The 21,769-nt window shown below is 41.3% G+C and overlaps 1 non-coding gene across 1 annotated transcript; it reads right to left on the bottom strand.

The window, feature by feature from the left end:
* Positions 1 to 211: 211 nt before the first annotated feature.
* LOC130044640 (U6 spliceosomal RNA) lies at positions 212 to 321 on the bottom strand. Its single transcript, XR_008795475.1, has one exon. It is a non-coding gene; the product is annotated as a U6 spliceosomal RNA (small nuclear RNA).
* Positions 322 to 21,769: the final 21,448 nt, after the last annotated feature.

The raw sequence follows: 21,769 nt of genomic DNA, 5'->3' as shown, positions 1-21,769 counted from the left end.
ATAAAGATTTCTCAAGGTATCCCAGTTTAGGCGCTACCATAGTTTGCACTGAATCAATCATTCCAGAAGAATCAAAGGGCAAATGAACAAACAAGCCAATAGAATCACAGAGAAGCAAAACAAAACCAGTCTTGAATTTGGATCTGATCCTTGACAACAGGAAACGCACATTATTTTTTTTAATTGGGGATATTCTAATGTGCTGCCGAAGAAAAATATGGAACGCTTCACGAATTTGCGTGTCATCCTTGCACAGGGGCCATGCTAATCTTCTCTGTATCGTTCCAATTTTAGTATTTAGACTCAGAGACTATAAAATCCAGCTCCCGGACGAGACCAGTGTAGTCAGTCTCCTGCCCCTGCGCCTGGCTGTTCCTCTCTGGGGTCCCTTGGAGCGGAGCGGGTTGAGCTTTCCTCCCCGCCCCGACCAGGGCTCCGGCAGCCGAAGACCGCCAGGACCAGCCACCACCATGCTGAGACCACTCTCCGCACACATGAAGGTACTGGCAGAGGGACAAAGCCACGCGGGTTCCGGGGACGAGATCTCCAAGCCTACTCGAATTGGAGTCGAGCATCCTCCACCCAGATCCTCCAAATTCCAGTAGGCGGGGGTCACACCCACCACCTGGCCCCCTGGCGCCGTGTAATCCCATCAACGGCCAAGACTCAGAGACTATAAAATCCAGCTCCCGGACGAGACCAGTGCAGTCAGTCTCCTGCCCCTGCGCCTGGCTGTTCCTCTCTGGGGTCCCTTGGAGGGGAGCAGGTTGAGCTTTCCTCCCCGCCCCGACCAGGGCTCCGGCAGCCAAAGACCTCCAGGACCAGCCACCACCATGCCGAGACCACTCTCCGCACACATGAAGGTACTGGCAGAGGGACAAAGCCACGCGGGTTCCAGGGCCGAGATCTCCAAGCCTACTCGAATTGGAGTCGAGCATCCTCCACCCAGATCCTCCAAATTCCAGTAGGCGGGGGTCACACCCACCACCTGGCCCCCTGGCGCCGTGTAATCCCATCAATGGCCAAGACTCAGAGACTATAAAATCCAGCTCCCGAAACCGGACATCTTATCAGGACATCTTTTTATGATATTTTATTATTTCATTCCTACTCTGGACAAACTTGCAGGCTATCGAATATAGCCTGCCCACAGGGCAGAGTCTGGCAAACTCCCCGTGGAGCACCAAATATGCCAAATACCAGTAACAATGATGGGTCTCATTCTCCTAAAGAGCCTTGAATATAATCTCAGGGCTAGGATGAAAGAGACGTTACTGGGGCCTGCTCGAGGCAATCGACGAATAACAGGATGATGAATGAATGAATGAATATTCTAATACAGATATAAGGTGGCAGCCACAATCTTGGGGATTTGAGTTATCAGGCACTAGAGCTTTTGGGCTGGCAAAGATCCTGAAATATTGAGGAAGAAAAATCTTAGATATAATAGATTCATCTGCAGGACAATCCAGCACTTACTTACAAATTCCTCTCCTCGATGTTAGCCTGAACTATGCCTTTTTAAACATGATTCTAGGGGAGTCTAGAGGTAATGATAATGTTTTGCTGTTGTTTGGGGTCTATACTTGGTGATGCTTAGATTACTCCTGGCTTTGAGCTCATGGATCACTCCTGCCAATGAGTGTGCAGTGGAACATATGGGATGCTGGGGATGGAAGTCGGGTCTGCCATGTGCAAGTCAAATAAGTGCCTTGCTTGCTGTATTATCTCATTGGAGCCAGGAATGATAACTTCAATGATGGAAGAAGCAAGAAGAGGCTTACACGTCTGCCTACCAAATGAAGAAGGGTCTGGAGGTGAGTGAGAGAGGCTGAGTGGTAAATAAGTTGGGTTCTCATTGGAAATCTACAGAAGTCTTACAAGTGTGAAAGTGTTTTGAATCTTTGCCCCTTTTCCTTGCTCCCCCCACATACTAAAACTTAAGACCAGGTAGTTAGGAAAAAGATTTTTTAGGGTAAAAGTTAAAATAGACGGTTTGAGGCTTATAACTTGGAGAGTGTGATATCTCTCTCAGGGAAGCCACTGTGTTGTATTGTTTTGCCTCAGTACCACTTAATCACTTAACTTCCCGTTAGTCATCGATTTGCTTGAGCAGGCGCCAGTAACGTCTCCATTCGTCCCTGTCACGTGCCAGTGTAGCCCAATGGCATCTGTTCGCTCTGGGAACATGAAGAGCCTCAAACCGATCGATCATGATCTTGATGAAGAAGTCTGACCATCTGGTAGGTGGGCGGCCACACGGTCTTTTGACATCCTGTGGGATCCAGTTGGTAACAGCTCTAGTCCAGCGGTCGTCTTTAAATCTCATTACGTGACCAGTTCATCTGATTTTTGACACGTTGGCAAACGAGACAGCGTCCCTGATTCTTGATTGTCGATGGATGTCAGAACTCCAGATTCTTTCTCTCATTTGAGTGAAATGTGATATTCCAAGTATAGCTCTTTCAATTCCTCTTTGGGAGACCCGAATAGCATTCTCATCCTGTTTACATAGGGCCCAGGACTCTGAGGCATATGTTAATGCAGGGAGAACAGTGGAATCAGTACCAGATAGTGGAATTCTTTTTAACTTGTACACACATTTCTTATTATTACCATATTGAAAAACATAGCTTGGGGGTCAGAGAAATACTTCAGGGGTTAAGGCACTTATCTTGCACAAGGTCTGACCTGGTAAGATCCCTGGCATTGCATAAGTTTCCCACCATAACCAGGGGATTCTTCTGAGCACAGGGTCAGGAATAAGTCCTGAGCACTGTCAGCCTGGTGGCATTTCTCGCACATTTTCTGTACATGTAATATATGTTCATTGTGTGTTCCTCAACTGCACATCAGTGTTCTCTCATAAAGATTTATGAGTTTTTTGAAGAACAACTACAATATGCATAAGCCCTTACACCACAGTATCTCTGCTTGGTATAAAATGATATCCTTACTTCCTTAGCAGCTTTTGGGTAGACATTCTTCCTACCTTAAGTTGTTTTATTAAAGGTCCACTTTCTTTTCAGTTATTCCTGTGCTTGATATGTGGTACAAAGTACAAACTTTCTAAAAACCAGAAGACTTTCCCTGGGACCAAGGGGAAACAAATTTAATATCACCTGAAAAACAGAAAAAGTCCCAAACCCAGATGCTGCAGCATCCTGGTGACCTGAAAATAATATAGCCAACTGCTAGAGAAAACACTTTCCAAATGTGTGAACAAAATACAGGAACTCTAAAGCAACCTACCAATAATGCTGGCACATAATTTAAAAAAATTACTTGAGGTATGAAAAAATAGGTACTAAAACCCAAAACTAGGAAAACATGATCCTAAGTCTTGGGGAAACCGGTTGATTATAGCAGACTCCCAAATGGTCATAAATTGGAATTACCAGGCAATCACTTAGAAATAATCCATGTAAGGGCTGGAGAGATAGTACAGTAGTTTTGCATGTGGCTGGCCAGAATTTATTCCCTGACACCCTATATGGAGCCCAGGGCCCTGACAGGAGTGATCCCTGAGCACAGAGTCAGGAATAAGCCCTGAGCATTGCAGAGTGTGGTTCCCGTACCCAAAAACAAACAAACAAAACAAACAAACAAACAAAAAACGCACACACAAAAACAAAACATTAATAACCAAAGTAACCATGGGGGAATGGTCATGTAAAATATTCCATTACCCCTGAACACTCAACAAATATCACTGATTCAACATTTATCCACAGTTATCAACATTTATCCAGCTAGGAAGATTTCACCTTTCTAGGACAGGAAAAGCAGGTTAAGGAAAAGCAAGTAGACTTTTCTAGCTCTCCCCGCACTGTAGAGAGCTCCAGTTTTGATTTCACCCCAGCAAAAGAAACTGCATCAGCAAAAGAAACTGTAACAAGTAAGGAAGCAAAGCAAAGGCCATTATTGCCAAACATACAGCAGGGCTGGTCTTGGCTCACAGAAACCTACCCTCTAGACAAACTCAACTCTCTTCAGTGATGAAGTCACTGGCCTGTATATGGATCTCAGCAGCCTCCCACAGGGATTTAACTTTCCTAATGCCTTAAGGACTTCAGCCACTCCCTGGGTCTTCTCATTTTACCCCCTCAGCTACCATCCCCCAGCCCTCATACCACAAGGTCCTTGTGGCAGCACAAGTGTTAGGTATCAGTCAGCTGCCCCCACTGGATGTAGTGAGTTTCTCAAAGTGCCAATTCTGGTTCATAAATATGTACATAAGTAGCCTCAGCTGATACTACCCATATGCCTGTGCTTGGGACTGACCTTTATAGATGTGCACATACGCTACCATCTGACACTTGTCATTCGCCTTTACTGTAACAGGGATCCACAGCAAGGAGTGTCTGCTGCCAAGTTTGCACACAGTGACAACCAGGGATCCATCAGCTGCTATGGATTAAGTTGGTGTGGATTAAGTCAGCAACATCATGCCACCTAGAGATAAACCCTCCAGTTTTGCTGTACCATGACCCCAGCCCCACCTGCCATTGACCTTCAATATAGTTCACAAGTTCAGAGGGAAAGAGTCGAGACAATTTACAACACACCAACATCGAGGCCCAAATGTCTGAAGTGCCAGATGCAGTCCTGCCTTCTGTCAATATCAGGAACCACTGTACTCTCCTGGAATTATTCCATCCAGTTGTTGCCCTGAATGCTCTCCAGCCCAAACTTGTCGCTGGTCTCTGCTGCAGTATGATTACCAAAGGGTAGAGTATGAAGCCATAGAAGAGCACAATGACTCATAGCCTACCACAGTTGGCAATGACCCCATAGTTAGCTAAACAAAACAATGATTAATTGAAGAATTGAGAGCAGCAATAGCAGATATGAGTAGGTTTATAAGAGAGAATATGTGAGCTAGAATAAATGAGCTAGAATATAGATCAATGTAGATAATATGATTAGAGAGCCAAAATAAAAATGAATGAAAAAATTCTTATCAGTTTTGGACCCCAGGAGAAGACTTATTTAAGATAATAAGTGTGTTTGCTTATTTAAGAAATCAATGGCTGAAAATTCCAGGAGTTTGAGACCTCTAAGTTAATGAAGCTAATAGGCACCTCAAAATTTCAATTTTTTTACCAACCCCCCCCCCAATTGTCTAATAACAAAGAAGAAAAGAGACATTTAAAGTCAGTAAGAGAAAAATATCCTCATTTAAGGGAACTCTAATAAAATGGATTACTCAGCAAAGACTTTAATTGTCAGGGTAGAAATGGGAGGATAAATTTTAAGTCCCAGAAGAAACTATCAAGATTTTCAATACATAAAACCAATAGATAGATGCCATTTGCCTTTCTATACACTAAAAATATCTGGAAAAGAAAATAAAGATCTTACACAATAGCAGAAAAAGTCCAATAAATACTCGAGGAAAAACATAACCAAGGTAAGTAAATATTTATACATTGAAAATTATAAAATTTTGATTAAGCAATTTGAAGAGGACAGAAACAAATAGAAATATATAATTCGTGTATGATAAGAAGAATATTATAAAATGCCCATATTACCCAAAACTATTTATAGATTCAGAACATAACTCACCAAATTCCAATATTATTTTCTCAGGAACAGTAAGAAATATTTTAACATCCTTTTGAAGTCACAAAATATTCTCAGTACTGAATGGTGATTAAAAAGAATAACACCAAAACATCATATTTCCTGGTTTCAAACTATACTACAAAGTAATAATAATCAAAACTATATGGCATGGCATAAAACTATGTACATAACACAAAGACTTACGGGGAGATACTGATCAGAGGGTACAAACCGCCAGTGATATTAACAACTATATTACAAAGTACTGAGCATAATACTGCTATATTGTATAATTTATTATGGCTAAGAGAATAAATCTCACGTGTTCTTACTAAAAGGCGAATGTAAGACAATAGGAGGTAAATAATACTAAGGTGGTAATCATTCTGTAATTTCTAAATGCACCAAAATAACACTTGTACACTTAAACTTGCACAGTGGTCATGTATCTAGCCTATGTCTAGCACTTACAAAAAAAAATCAGACTCCCCAGAGGGAAGCTGCTGAGCTTAAACCATATCACTGTACAGTTTTGCTGCAGTCAGTCTTCTTGAAGAGAATAATGAGGACCCTCCTGAAATTCAAATTTCCAGGTGGCAGACAAGAGGTAGCCTTGAAAGAAGTCATTTCACAAGGGGAGCAATCATTCCTGTCAAAGAACTCCTTCAATGGTACAAGTATATAATCACCAAACACTACAAAACTAACAGTTCTATGCCCATATCAGAATGATAAAGAAATAAATACTAATCCATTACAAAATCAACAGCATTGTTATAAATGATTAATTGGAAATGACAGAATACCAAAATAAACACAAGAAAATCATGAAGAGTAACACACCTTTTATTTATTTTACATCATTTCATTGGGGGGGGTGGCAGGCCATATCTGTCAGAGTTCAGGGGCTATTCTTGACTCTATGCTCAGGAGTAACCACTAGCAGTGCTCAGGAAACTATATATTATGCATGGGATCTGAACTGTTGTTGGCAGTAAGCAAGGCAGTATTCCACTTCTATACTACCTTTTGAGTTTTTCAAAGTTACTTTCAAAGATAAAAATTATGGAACCAAAAAGAAACCTGAGTGACTGAATATATGCCTTGCATTTGGGAGGTCTACATTCACCTCTTAAACGGCATATGGTCTCCTGAGCACCACAAGGAACAACTCCTGAGCACAGAGCTGGGAGTAGACCCTGAGAACTGTTGGCCGTGGCTCCAGAAAGCAAACAAAAGCTCCTACTACAATAAAGAAGCAAAATTAGAGAAAAAACATGCCACGAAATCTCCAAAGCTTATATTTTCTCCTGTAAAGTTTATAAAAATTGAAAACCTTCACTCTCAAACAACTTTTCAGAAAACAGAACCCTAGAAAACACTTTTGATGTTCTGTGTGAGGTCATCATAACTCTGTTACCATAACCTGGCAAGAATATTATTGAAAAATTACAGTCCAATATTCTTTATGATTATAAATGCAAATATACTTCAAATGTTTCATAAATATTAATCCAAAAGTACATGAAGGGGAAATGCATCATTGGGATTTATTCCAGGAATAAAATATTGGTTAACTTGGGCATGCTAAATCAGCATAATCTATAACATTAACCAAAAAAGGGGGGAAATTATATGATTATCTGAATAGACACACATACAAAAATACATAAAGCACTTGGCAAAATTCAATACTAGTGACTATTCATGGAAATAAAACACTCTCTTGAGCATCTAGGTTTGATGTTCGGTGAGGTTTTTTCTGTGTTGTTTTGGGGCCCACACTCAGCTATTTTAGCTCTTTGCTTGCACTCAAGGATCACTTCTGGACCCTATAGGGTACTAGGGATTGAATCTGGGTTAGCTAAATACAAGAGAAAGACCCTATTAGCTGCTCCATCTTCTTCAGATAATCTATAACTGGATTACTTTTCAAGATAATAAAGTACAAACACCAAAATCTGGTCAATAATTCACCTTTGTGTGAAATTCTGAGTTTTTTTTGTTTTGTCTCGATAAGGACATTTAGTATTACAAGTTCTACTCAAAAACGTACTTCACAGGTTTTTATAATTGTTTTTTGTTTTCTTGTTGCTTTTGCCAGTGCACTAAAGCAAGAAAAAGAAATAGAAGGCATAAAACTAGGAACAAATAATACATTTATATTTATATGATTATCTACATAGAAAATCCCAGTGTATCTTAAAAATTCTACTAAAATTAAAGTTACCAATGTTATTGCATACTAATTAACACCCCCAAATAGACAACGTTTATAGACTAAATTAACAGTGAGTTCTTAAAATGGTCCTTAGAGATGCTTATTTTCCACTATTGCTTCTCTGGGTAATCTCCACAGACATAAGATCAGGGTTGTCTTAAGTAGCTAATAGAATAAGGCAAGTAACAATGTCCACTTTCTGAAACTAGGTCATCAAAGGTATTGTAGCTTCTGACTAGATTTCCTGGATCACTGATTGTAGAGGAATCTGGTTTCCCAACCAGCTCTAAGAGCAGTCGGCTTAACCAATAGGAATGTAAATTACCAAGCAAGTGAGTAAATAAATTTTTAATCGGATCATGTAGTGCTGATGAGGACTTTATTTGACTTTAGTTCTCTTCTGCATTTTATTACAAACTCCAAAGAGACCCTTGGCTGAAAGTTTCCATTATATTAGCTCCAAATTTCTGAAACATGGGATCTATGAGTAATAATGAATGGCAACTTAGTTTTAAGGCACTATTGTTGAGTATTTGTTTATAGCAACTTATAACTAATATAGTGATGGGAATGAGACCAGTTGTAGTTACTGGAAGACTTTCCTCTTTGAGGAAGACCTCAAAGAGAGAAGAGCAGAAGTGCTGGTAGATGTGGCAGAAGCCGGGAAAAGTATTCGTAACGCCCGCCTGTCCTTTGCCAACTACAAGACCAAGATGACTGCCCTCTGACGTCCTGATGGATCCATCACATCGTGCAGAACGGCAATGGAGAAGATTATCCATGACTTCTACTCAAATCTCTTCGATAGCCATGCCCACTTGCCGGCATACCAAATTCCACAGGATGGATATGTCGTTCCCAATGTTCTCCCTTCCAAAATCTGACACGCCATTTTGTCGGTAAAGAAACGGACAGCACCTGGCCCAGACAAGGTAAGACCTGAACACCTGAAGAACCTGCCATCAGTACTCATCAATACACTGGCTTGGCTCTTCACATGCTACCTGTCTGAATGCAAGTTTCCGTCCCAATAGAAAACCAGCAGGACCATACTACTGTTCAAGAAGGGAGACATCCATGACATTGGCAACTATCGCCCAATCTGCCTACTGTCTGTCATCTACAAGTTGTTCACTCGAGTCATCCTAAATAGGATTGGCAGAACACTAGATGAAGGACAACCATGCGAGCAAGCCAGATTCTGCAAAGGATTCAGCACCATTGACCATATCCACACAATAACCAAGCTCATTGAGGTTTCTCGGGAGTTCAAGATGCCGCTCTGTTTAACGTTCATTGATTTAAAGAAGGCCTTTGATTCTGTTGAGACGGAAGCGGTCATTGAAGCCCTAGCCAATCAGGGCATTCAAGCCCAATACATCAGGATTCTCCGTGAGCTGTATTGCGGATTCACTACCAGGATCTCACCATTCTACAAAGAAGTGATCGTTGATGTCAAGAGAGGGGTACGGCAGGGTGATACCATTTCACCAAAACTCTTCAGTGCCACCCTCGAGAACATCATGCGACGACTGGAATGGGAAGGAATGGGAGTGAAGATAGATGGTCGGCAACTACACCACCTCCGCTTTGCTGATGACATTGTTTTAATAACACCAAACATCAGCCAAGCGGCACAAATGATGGCCGACTTTGACCGTGAGTGTGGAAAGGTAGGACTACAGCTGAATCTTACGAAGACAATGTTTATGAGAAACAGCCTCGTTCCTGATGCCCCATTCGCTCTCAACGGAACGACCATCTCCGAATGCAACAGCTATGTGTACCTAGGTCGAGAAGTCAACATGACAAATGACCTAGCACCCGATCTGCGCAGGAGGAAGAGAGTGGCTTGGAATGCCTTCAAGAACGTCAAAGAAATAGCTAAGAGGACGAAGAACCTCCAGCTCTGGGCACATCTCTTTGATTCCACTGTTCTTCCTGCATTAATATATGCCTCAGAGACCTGGGCCCTACGCAAACAGGATGAGAAGGCTATTCTGGTCTCCCAAAGAGGAATTGAAAGAGCTATGCTTGGAATATCACGTTTCACTCAAATGAGAGAATGAATCCGCAGTTCTGACCTCCTTCAACGATCAAGAATCAGGGACACTGTCTCATTTGCCAAGGTGTCAAAAATCAGATGGGCTGGTCACGTAATGGGATTTAAAGACGACCGCTGGACTAGAGCTGTTACCGACTGGATTCCATGGGATATCAAAAGACCGCGTGGCCGCCCTCCTGCCAGATGGTCTGACTTCTTCATCAAGATCATGAATGATCGGTTTGAGGCTCTTCATGTTCCCAGAGCGAACAGATGCCATTGGGCTACACTAGCATGCGACAGGGACAAATGGAGACGTTACTGGCGCCCGCTCGAGCAAATCGATGACCAATTGGACGTTAAGTGATTAAGTGATTAAGTGATGGGAAAAATTGAAAAAATAAATGCCGCACCATTTATATTAATAATCAATAACAATACATTTGTGGGTATTTATTTTTTACAAATGTAGATAACCTCTATATGGAAAACAAAAAAAAAATGCTGCACTGTAGCACTGTCCTCCCATTGTTCATCGATTTGCTGGAGCGGGCCCAGTAACATCTCCATTGTGAGACTTTGTTGTTACTGTGTTTGGCAGGGTAGCTTGCCTGACTCTCCGAGAGGGGTGGAGAAATAGAACTCGGGTCAGCCCGGCTGGCCATGTGCAAGACAAATGCCCTACCACTGTGCTATCACTCCAGCCCAAAAAATGCTACTGCGGGAAAAAAAATAAAAAATCTACATAAATGAGATTCACCATTTTAATGGATTAGACAATCGAATTTTATCAGGAAACTATTATTCCCCAAATTGTTCTAAAAGTCTAATTAAAATCCCAGCAGCCTACATGTACTGATAGATAAGCAAATTGTAAAATTTATATATAAATACACAAGGGCTAAACTAGCCAAAACTTTCTTTATAGAGGACTGAAATCACCTGGTTTCAAGATTTAGTGAAAAGCTTCAGTAATGAAGATTAAATATGGTTGCGTTATAAAGATAAACAAACCAATTGGGTCAGAATTGAGAATCCATAAATAAACTTATATCTATCAGTGCTAGGGAATTCAATGGGCAGAGAAAGTCACAGTTGGATCAATTGAACATCTATGTGAAAAAATAGGGGACCCTCAATTTGATGAAATACCATTCATAAAAGCCCATTTGAGATGGATTTATTCCTAAATTAGAAGTGGATCATGAAAATAAAAACTATACTACTTCTAGAATAAATATAAAAGACTATACCCTAAGGTAGGTAGAGGAAAATTTCTTGGAACTCAAACTGCACTAATAACAAAAAATATAAAAATTACACTTCAGTAATACTAAAATCTGCTCTTGCAAAAAGTACCATCAAAACACTTACAGTTGGGGAAAACATTTGCAAAGGGTTTTTATATAAAGCATACAAAGAACTTTATAGTTCAACAATGAAACAATCCAACAAGAAACTGGTCAGATGACTTGCCAATAAAAATATACTCTTAGCTTAATAGTTAGGAGAAAATTAGTCTGTTTGTCATCAAGACAATGCAAATACAAAACACCACAAATAATAGTTTATAAGCAGGCATTAGAATGGCTACCATTAAGAAGGCCAATGATAACAAGGGTTGGAAAGAAGATCTAATATCCTGGAACTCTTAGATAGCTGATGGGAATGTAAAATGGTTCAACTGTATTGAAACAATTTAAGAGATTTGTTCATCTGAAGCTAAAAATATAGCTACTCTATGACTCAGAAATCCCACTCTCAGATATTTATCCAAGTGAAACAAATGTGTATTTCCACAAAAGATTTGTCAAAGAATGTCCATAATCACTTTCTTCATAATTGAGCTCTACCTCAATGTCCATCTAGAGATAAATGGACAAATAGCATGTGATACCTTTCCACAGTTAAAAACAATTCAGCAACTGAATGGGATCAACTTCTCCAACACACCATGGCAGTGACAACTCACAAAAGCATTCTTTTGGGTCAAAGTTTCTAGATATCAAATAATACACACTGTAGAATGGCCTTTGGAAAAGTTTTAGAATAAGCCAGATGATTTATGATGGCAGGAATAAGGATAGGAATGGTTCCTGCAAGGCAGCAGGTGGAATCAGATGGTACCTGAACAGGATGGGGGTAGGAGACATTCTGGGGTAATGTTAACCATCTCATTTTAACTGGGATGGTGGTAACATACATTTGCCAAATATCAAAATTAAAGGAGCGGCAAATTGAGAACCTGAGAGTTTTGTTGTATGTACATAATAGTTCATTCAGAAAAATTAAAAGTCAGAAACATTGATGACAGGTTTTCAACCTTTTCACATCCAAGAACCCCCCAAAACTGAAACAAGCTGTTCAGGTCATGGCCAGTGAGGAAGAACAGTGGTTTTCAACCTCTTGATGTCTGTGGACCAGCAAGGGAAAACTCCTAGCTTTTTCTTCTTAAGTTTTTTCTTTTTTAATTTTTATTAGTGAAACACCATGAGGTACAGTTGTGGACATTACAAGTTTTTGTGCTTGGGTTTCAGTTATGCAATGATCAAGTACCCATCCCTCCACCAGTGCCCATTCTTCCAATCCCAATGATCCCAGTATCCCTCCCACCCCCCATCCCTTTCATCCCACCCTGCCTCTGTGGCAGGGCATTCCCTTTTGTTCTCTCTCTCCTTTTGGTTGCTGAGGCTTGCAAAAGAGGCATCCAGTGGCAATCATGTTTGATCTAGTCTACCTTCAGCATGCATCTTCCATTCTGGGAGGATCCTCACAACACCCTTCACTTGGTGTTCCCCATTCCTCTTAAGTTTGATTTGCTAAGGGGCAGGGAGTGGGGTCAGTGCTCCCTGACAGACTTCCTGATTCAAAATCCCATGCTTGTCCTTTTTTTATCCAGTTTCCTGAGCTTGCCTCTGGGGAAGCCTCTGGCTTCACACCAGCATCCTCTCAGGCCTTAGCCTGAGCTGGGAATTGGGCAGCCCACCCCGCACCCTGACATCTCCCCAGGGACTTTCTCTGCTAGTGACTCCACTCTACCTCCTGTGACAAAAAAACCTCCCCAGCGTCTCCCTGCTAGAACACTTTCCTTCCTTAGGCCCATGAGTTCTGCAAATTGGAGGCTGATTTCTCTCAGGGGAACAATCTCCACTTAACGTCAAAGCCACCAAGGGGCTCCTCTCATCTCAGAAGCATTTGTTGAGCTGAGAGAGGTGTTTTCACTCCCAGGGTAACTTGCCCGCAATCACCAAGCCCGCCTGCTCCTGTTCTTATAAAGAGGGGCCGCCCATCAGGCACCGGTTCGGTTCCTTAAATATTACTGTACCTGTCAGGCGATCCTGAACCTCAGGAAGGGGCTGGCTGGCTGTCCAGAGCTCCTGGCTCTCAATGAGTCCCTCAGGCCTTTGCTTCTCAAATCCCCTTTGGCCTTCTGAGACAGGAAGATGTATCCAGAGCACAGAGCCCGAGGCTGCCACTACTACCGTTCCCTCCCAGCCAACTTGGGGGCCTTCCTCCTTCACAAACAATAACTAATGATATTCTCTCTCCTGCTGACACCTGCCTTATTAGGAGCCCACTCTACTCTGTAGCACCCCAGGAGCAGAGGCCTGGGCCTCCAGCCTGCCCAAGGCCAGTTGAGCCCCAGAGGGAATTGACTTAAGAGGCCGAGTTCAGAATCCCCTAAGTGGAAACTCAGAGACTTCTGAATGGAGAAGTCCCCAAGGGAGAAGTTCGGATCCCATGGTATTTTCCCTGTGTATCCTGATCGGACTTTATTTTTGGAATTTGCTGGTCTTTGTAGAACTTCTGGCAGCAAGCCTACATGGTAAGCTCTCTCGTTTGCATTTTGGAGTGCGCTCTCCTTTCTGCCTACCTATCGGCTATGCCTTCACGGTCAGGCTTGGGAGTTGAGTGGGTTAAAATCAAGTCTCCCCCTGCAAGCTGATGTGCTGGCTCTCAGCACATCATGGGGCAGGGCTGTAATCCCAGCTGCCCACTTAAGAGGCTAAGGGAGCTGACTGGAAATGCCACCTGGAGTTTGCACCACTGGAAAGATGCTGAAAGATGCCTTGTGATCATTAGAGAAACAGTTGAGCCGGTGCACCTCAGCTTCTGCTCCCAGGAAACAAAGGTGTCCTGGGAACCTGGTCTCTCTTCCCACACCCAGCCTGTACCCATGGGAAGACTTACAGTGTAGGTCAGGCATAAAGAGCACATCTATTTCTGATCCCAGAGTCACATTCCATATGCAGGCGGAGCTGGAGTGGCTGGGCAGCATGTGGTCAGAGCTGTCTGTTCCTGGCCTTAACCATGGGCTTCTGAGGCCCTGGCCTATAGGTACAGGCCTGGCTGCAAGCACTGCTAAAGTAGAGAAGGGAGAGGATGTGAGTCCAAGCTGGACAGATCTCACTGCTGGAGAAAGCAAAGCAGGGAGGCCTGAGACCAGCCACTGGGCAACAAGGGGCAACATCAAAAAATACAAAGCAGGGTCTAGGGTTTGAGTTTGCATTTTCATCTTTGCTCCACCTCTTGTCAGCTCTGTCGTTTTGGGAAAAAAAAAATATTGACTTCTCTGACCCCTCTGCTTCTTTCTCTGTGCCCTGAGGAAATATACTGTGTGGGGTTGCCCTGAGATTCCAAGTAGATCGTAGATATTATAACAGGAATGCATCTCTGGGGCCTGGATAGGCAGTAGTCTAGAATAAACAATTTTCTTGGTGTAATGTTGAGTCAAGTTTAATTTTGAGTTGTCACACCTGACTTTTCACCAGTGAAAGTGGTGAAAATATTAGGATAATGTTTTAATATCAATATTTTAATATCAATTTTAATAATATAAAATCATAATGAAACATTAGGAATTCTATCCTGGGCCACAGAAAGCTCATAAAGTTCATTTTCTTACTAAATGAAAGAACGTTCCGGTTGATGGAAATGTTTCTCTTCCGAGAAGCCTTCCTTGATCCCTGCCATCCAGTTCACTGCTTCTCAGGGTCTCAGTGCTCTGGCTCAAATGAAGATTCACATTCAGTCAGGTCAGAGCCTGAGACTGCAATTCTGGCAAGCAGCCAGATGTGTGTCCAAAACTGGATCATGAGTCATAGTCTGAATAGCAAGGGTGCAAGGTTGTAAGTCATTCTTATATCAGAGATGAATGCGTGGGTGCCCTTTGTATGTCCCTCTGAGTATGTAAGCACCATATGCTTGCCTGCATTTCCTATGATTCTGGGTTCTTCTCTAAAACAAGACCAATGCCTCACAAATGGGCCCTCCATTGTTCACACTCAGAAGGAGGCAAGAGGCCATCCAGTTAAGAAAGGGCCTGACGATGTGATGCTGCTGGGGATACCTGGGACACCAGAAATGCTACTTTCCTCCAGAGCCTCACCCAGTGATGCTTGGGATGACCATGTGGTGCTGGTAAATGAATCAGAGTTGGATGAATGCTGCACACATACCCTAATAGCTGCACTATCTTCTGGTCCCTATTTTCGAAAGACTTAGTTATTTTATTTTATTTTATTTTATTTGCTTTTTGGGTCAAACCCGGTGATGCTCAAGAGTTACTCTTGGCTCTACATTTAGGAATTACTCCTGGTAGTGCTTGGGGACCATATGGGATGCTGGGAATTAAACCCAGGTCGGCCGCATGCAAGGCAGACACCCTTCTTGCTGTGCTATTGCTCCAGCCCTAGAAAGACTTTAAAGCAAATCTTTTAAGAAAGATTTTAGAAAGATTTTAAAGCAAGATCTTTTAAGAAAGATTTTAAAGCAAAATCATTTAAGAAAGATTTTAAAAAGATTTTAAAGCAAAATATGAATAGTGAGAGATGGTCACACACTCAAATAATCCTTCCACTATTTTCTATTTCTTTTCCAGGAAGTTGCCTCATCAGGCATGGCAGAACTTGGCAATCTCCCCACCATGCCAGAGAAATGCCAGAGTCTGGGGAAGAGGCAGGTAACTTGTACTTCCTGGCGCCTTTTAGGTAGAAAGGGTAATTTGGGTGGCACTGGCTGCTATTTCTTACATTCCCCTTCCCAGCCGCACATGCAGTGGAATCCCATCTGTATATCAAGGGCATTATCCACAATGAGCATAGTGGCGAGTGAGCAGGGTGAGTGAGTGACATTGCTGGGAGTGATCCATGATGATGGGTAGATTACACTGTACATGGAAATGAAATGAATTCTCCTGGCACTCCAGGGCCAGAGAGAAAAGAAAATGCCTCATTGTTCAGTTCTGAGAGGGGGAGACGCTGCACGTGGCGATAAAGAGACCTGTGTTTGTGCAAACAAGGCGTGGGCTTTCCATTTGAAAGATGCATTTGTTACACCAAAGCTCGAAATAGGAAATATGTGTGGGCAGAAACAAGGGAGATGAAAGGGGAGAAAACTAATTATTATGGCCACTGCATATGTGTATCAGGGTATTTATATAATGTGTTAAACTTCTTCTGTGGGGGAAATGTTCGTCATCTCAATGAGCAAGAAACTTTGCCCTCGCAGTGGATTCTAAGACTTCTGTATTTTTGCTCAGGAGATTGTTTCTTTCTACTGGAATGTTCCTGCTGCCCCTCTTCTTTCTGTTCATCTTTCAATGACTGCCACCTTCTCAGCACCTTCTTTCTTTTTTTCGCGCTTTTTACTCACTCGATAAGTGTGTTTTTTTATTTTCTGTTCTCAGACATATGGCAGTTATAAATGTTAAATAAGAAATGAGCGGCACAATGGCTGGGGGGAATTTTCTAACTGCAGAATCTATAAAAGGAGGAAAATTCATGGAGACTTTCATCTCGATGGGACCACAAACTCTCAACCAAGGATTATTAAATATATATATATATCGAGAGATAGATATAGAGAGATAAATATATGTATCTATATCTCTTTATATACAGAGTAGCAAACCTGTGTATATGTGCAACAAACCTGTCAAGTGATATATATATGTGTGTGTGTGTGTGTGTGTGTGTGTGTGTGTGTATACTCTCCATATATATATATATGGAAGGGGGGGAGAAAGAGAGAGAGAAATGGAGAGAACTCGGGCAAAGGAAGGTCTTTATTCTTTGAATCAAGGTTTTCAGAAATCTTCTCCAGTTCTGACAGTCATACAAGAATGATTAGTAGCCTGACTCACTCCTCTGATAAATATTTATGAATCAACTTACCATTAACAAAGCCTTGTGCTGGGTGTTGAAGAATATTCAATTTAGGGACAACACATACAACTAGTTAGCTAAATTCTAAACAATCCTTTTTTACCAAGCACCCAGAGAAGACTTTTTCATTAGGAGGTGGGGAGGTGTAGTGACATCTCTTTATGCCTATGGATCTTTTTTTTTTTCTCTATGGATCTTTTTTCAAAAAGATTTTCTTTTATTTACAATTTATTTTTTAATTGAATCACTGTGTCAACATGAGATGCAGCTACAAAGCTTCCATGATTGAGTTTTAGTTGTACAATGTTCCAACACCCATTCCTCCACCAGTGTACGTTTTCCATTACCAGTATCCCCTATATTCCACCCCCAGCCTTCCTCTATGGCAGACTCTCTCTCTCTCTCTCTCTCTCTCTCTCTCTCTCTCTCTCTCTCTCTCTCTCTCTTCTCTCATTTTCTCTCTGTATTTTAGGACATTATTGTTTGCAATATAGAATCTGACAGGCCATCATGTTTGGTTGTTTGCCCATTTTAACACACATCGCTTATTTGGAGCGATCCCTTCCAACCATTATTGTCATAATGGTCCCTTTTCTGTCCCAACCATCCTCTCCCCCAGCCCTGAGGCAGCATGCCTATAGATTCTGTATTGAACAATGGAACAGGATGATTGTGTTTGGAAACCCTACTTCATATGACTAACCAGATGGTTTTGTAGCTGTGGAGCAGTTCTACAGTTTACCATGAGGTTTGGGGGTGGTGAGGGGCTCTTATGTATGATTACAAGTAAAAATAAGATTCTTGAGCTCATCTTTTCTAGTTAAATGGACACACCGGGTAATTTGTTGTTAGTGATTTTTGTTTTCCATTTGGATTTTCTAGTACATAATTCATTGTGAACAGCATAGCAAATCAAGACTGAAAAAAGAACTATGAGAACATCTTCCCCATTCACTATGAAAATTATTTCCATAACATGCCTTTCAGCCATTAGGGGATTAAATCTTTTAAGGAAATTGTTGAAATGGTGGACTCAGTGCTCAAGGAAAACTAATGTGGTAGTTTTCAAATTTGTGTGTTATCAGAATTACCAGTAGACATTATGAAATATTAAGATTCTAGGAACTACCTAGCCTTTGTCTGAGCTAAGGCCAGAAAACCTGCGTAACAAACCAGCTAAGTAACATTATAGATGTTCTTCGACCAGGTTAAAAAGAAAAGGGTTTAGTATTGAAGAATTCTGCCCATATTCAATGAGTGATTTTAAGTGTTTTTTTTTTAAGTGATTTTAAGTGTTTTTCATTGAAATGACATGGAAGAGGCTGGAGAGCTAATAAGGAGGTAAAGACTCAGATTTGCTCCTTACCCTACATGATACTGTAGGCACTTCCAGAGGGGCCCGAGTAAATCCTAGCACCACAGAGCTCAGGCATCCTTGAGACCCCAAAATGAACCTCCAGGAGTAGTCCCTAACCCACTTGAAATGCTTGGGAGCTCCCACCACCACTCCCCCAAAGAATCCCATGGGTGAGAATAGTGGCAGGTGCTTTAAAATGTATAAAGCACCAACAACTCTTATTACCATGTGAGCAATAGTAAATGACTTCTTTCTGCCACTCTAATAAGAAAGACAGATGTTCTTAAGGGTAGATATCACTACATAATTGTTTCTAGGCATAGCATATAACATCAGAAAGATACAGGTTTTAGAGTGTTAAATCATCATGTTAACCCAATAGGCCAGAGAGATAGGCTGTCTTGCACCTGGTCTACCTGATTTGATCCCCAGCACCACAAATGTTTCCCCAAGCATTGCTAATAGTAGTCTCGAAGCACAGGGCCAGGAGTAAGCTCTGAGCATAGTCAGTGTGCCGTCCCTTCCCACCCAAAGAACTAAGGGCCAATAGTCCAGAACAGAAATAGTTCTTCTAATTTAGAAAAGTGAGAGTAGAGGATCAGAACATGAGTCATGTGAACGTATATTCACTGCAGTATCTACATGAGCTAAGAAAACAACCTATATGTCCAATGACATATGCGTGGATAAAAAATAATGTGTGTGTCACTGTATCACTGTTCTCCCATTGTCCATCGATTTGCTCGAGTGGGCCCAGTAACGTCTCCATCATGAGACTTGTTGTTACTGTGTTTGGCATATTGAACATATGACGGGTAGCTTGCCAGGCTTTGCTGTGCGGGCAAGATACTCTCGGTAGCTTGCCAGGCTCTTCGAGAGGGGTGGAGGAATCGAACTCGGGCCGGCCATGTTGGCTGTGTGCAAGGCAACCGCCCTACCCGCTGTGCTATAGCTCCAGCCCAGTGTGTGTGTGTATGTGTGTGTGTACATACATATATATTATGATTACTACACAGCTGCAAGAAAAGATGAAATCCTGCCTTTTCTACAATTTGGATGGAAATACAGGGCATCATATTAAACAAAACGTCAGCAGGAGGTGGATAAATGTCAAGCAATCTCACTCACAAGTGTTACAAAACAGACAAAAAAGTGAGTAAACAATGGCAAATGAAAACAAACTTCTGAAATCTGACAACAAAAATGAGGTTACCAAGTGGAGGTAGAAAGGCATGGGGAGGGATGAGGAGAGCAATATTAACACTTCTATAACATATATATTATATATATAAACATATACCTATAACATGTATATGTATATACATATAGGAAGAAGATGGAGAAACTCCAAAATCATAGTGCTATAGTGTTTTACTTTTTTAATGACATGCCACTGTATTGTGACCTGGCCTTTGGATTTCAATCAAGATGCCAGAAGGGAACCAAAGCTTTGCAAAGTTTCAGAGTGACAACATAGGGGTCACGATCCTAAGAATATGTCCCAATGCAATGCTCAATTGACCATAGGAATTAACTAAGATCCCAGAGCAAAATATCAATATGTATATGGAGAAGACTTATTTGTTATAGTGTTGAATCAAGAATCAGTTTTCCAGGGGAATATTAATAAAAACATCACATTCAATGTTAAATGGTTGAGCTTTGAAGGAAGTCAGGGAGTTAACATTCATTTTCACAACTAGCACAGTCGAGAATAAAAGTTTGCAGTTTACTATATAAAGAATCTCATTAATACATGAAAATTATATATATAATTGATGTTTTAAAAATTATTTCATTGATCCGGTCCTGTCAAATCACTTTAAAATTAATTTTCTCATTCTGGCATCAAGGTTGTTGATGTTATAAATATAACTTTCCATTAACTATTATCTCTAAAATTTCAAAACATGTTTCCTAGCTATTTCTAGCTACCAATTTGAGGATTGCCATGCATTCAGAATGAGATATTTCCTAATATCCCAGAGCAAAATGGTGATTTTCACATGATAAAAATTTCCATTGAAGAATAAAGGCTTATTTCTATATTTCATTGTAAAATAAATATTGGGGCTGAGTAAGAGCACAAGTCTCATAGGTAAAAAGAGAAATTTTCATATCAGGTCTCAAATGTGGGCCAGACTCATTTACCTTTGGGCTTTCAATGCATTCTTTTTTTAAAAAAATATTTACTTATATACAATTTACATACCACCTACTGCACCCATTTATATGGCAATCTTTAATAGATTTTTAAAGTTTTGCAACCACCAACATTGTATAATTTTATCACCTCAACAAAAGAAATCCCATACCAATAATAGTCTCTCCCCATTATATCTTCAAATAGATGACAACCTCTAATCTACTCTGTCTCTGTGACTGATTATTCTGGACATTCCATATAAATGAAAGCCTTGACATGTGTTCTTCTCGGACGTGACACTTAGAACACTGTTTAGAACTCCGTTAGATTTTAGCAGATAGCAAAAATTCTTTTCTTTTTTTATGGCACCTCCATTTATTGCTTCATATCATATGATTGCATCACTCTTTATTCAGTCATCCACTTGCTGTTGAACATTTGAGTTATTTCTTTTATTTTTATACTCCCACTGATTTTTGTATGTTCCTATTTCTCCATATCTTTGCCAACAGTCAGGAATTTGGGGGGAGATGGGGAGCAGCAAGGCCAGGTTGGGCCACAACTAGTGGAATTCAGGGGTTACCCCTGGCTCTGCACACTCAGACATCATTCCTGAAAGGCTCAGGGAACCATATGGGATTGCCGGGGATAAAACCTGGGTTGGCTGCATGCAAGGTAAGTGCTCTATTCACTGTACTATTTCTTAGATCCACTCACCTTTTATTGCAATCACCTACTGGGTATGAAGTGGTTTCTTATTGTAGCTGAGGTTTGAATTTCCCTGATGACTAATCATACCAGAAATAAATCTTTTCATGTACTTATTGACCATTTGAGTACACAACTTCAGGGGCAGAGAGATAGTAAAGGGGTTAGGATATTGGCCTTGCTCGCATCGGACCCTGGTTAGATTCGCAGCACTGTGTGTAGTCCCCAGAGCACTGATAGGATTGATTCCCGAAAGACAGGTTTCAGGAGTAATCTCAGAGTACTGCCTGGTGTGGACCAAAATAAAGAAGAGAGAGGAAAGAAAGAATAAATACAGCTTCAAGTACTGCCTGGTGTGGTCCAAAATAAAGAAGAGAGAGAAAAGAAAGAAAAAATACAGCTGCAGGCCCTTTGATCAGCTTTTTGTCATTTTAAATTATATATTTTGTTAGGGGTGAGGGTGCTTTGGGTCATACCCGTTGGGGCTCAGAGGCTGCTCTTGGCTCAATATTCGACTCAAGGGTCACTCCAGGTGTGGGGGGTCATATGTGGTGCT

The sequence above is a fragment of the Sorex fumeus genome, unplaced genomic scaffold (assembly GCF_029834395.1).
Source record: "Sorex fumeus unplaced genomic scaffold, SorFum_2.1 ptg000122l, whole genome shotgun sequence".
NCBI classification, from domain to species: Eukaryota; Metazoa; Chordata; class Mammalia; order Eulipotyphla; family Soricidae; genus Sorex; species Sorex fumeus.
This window is presented reverse-complemented; position numbering and strand designations above follow the sequence as displayed.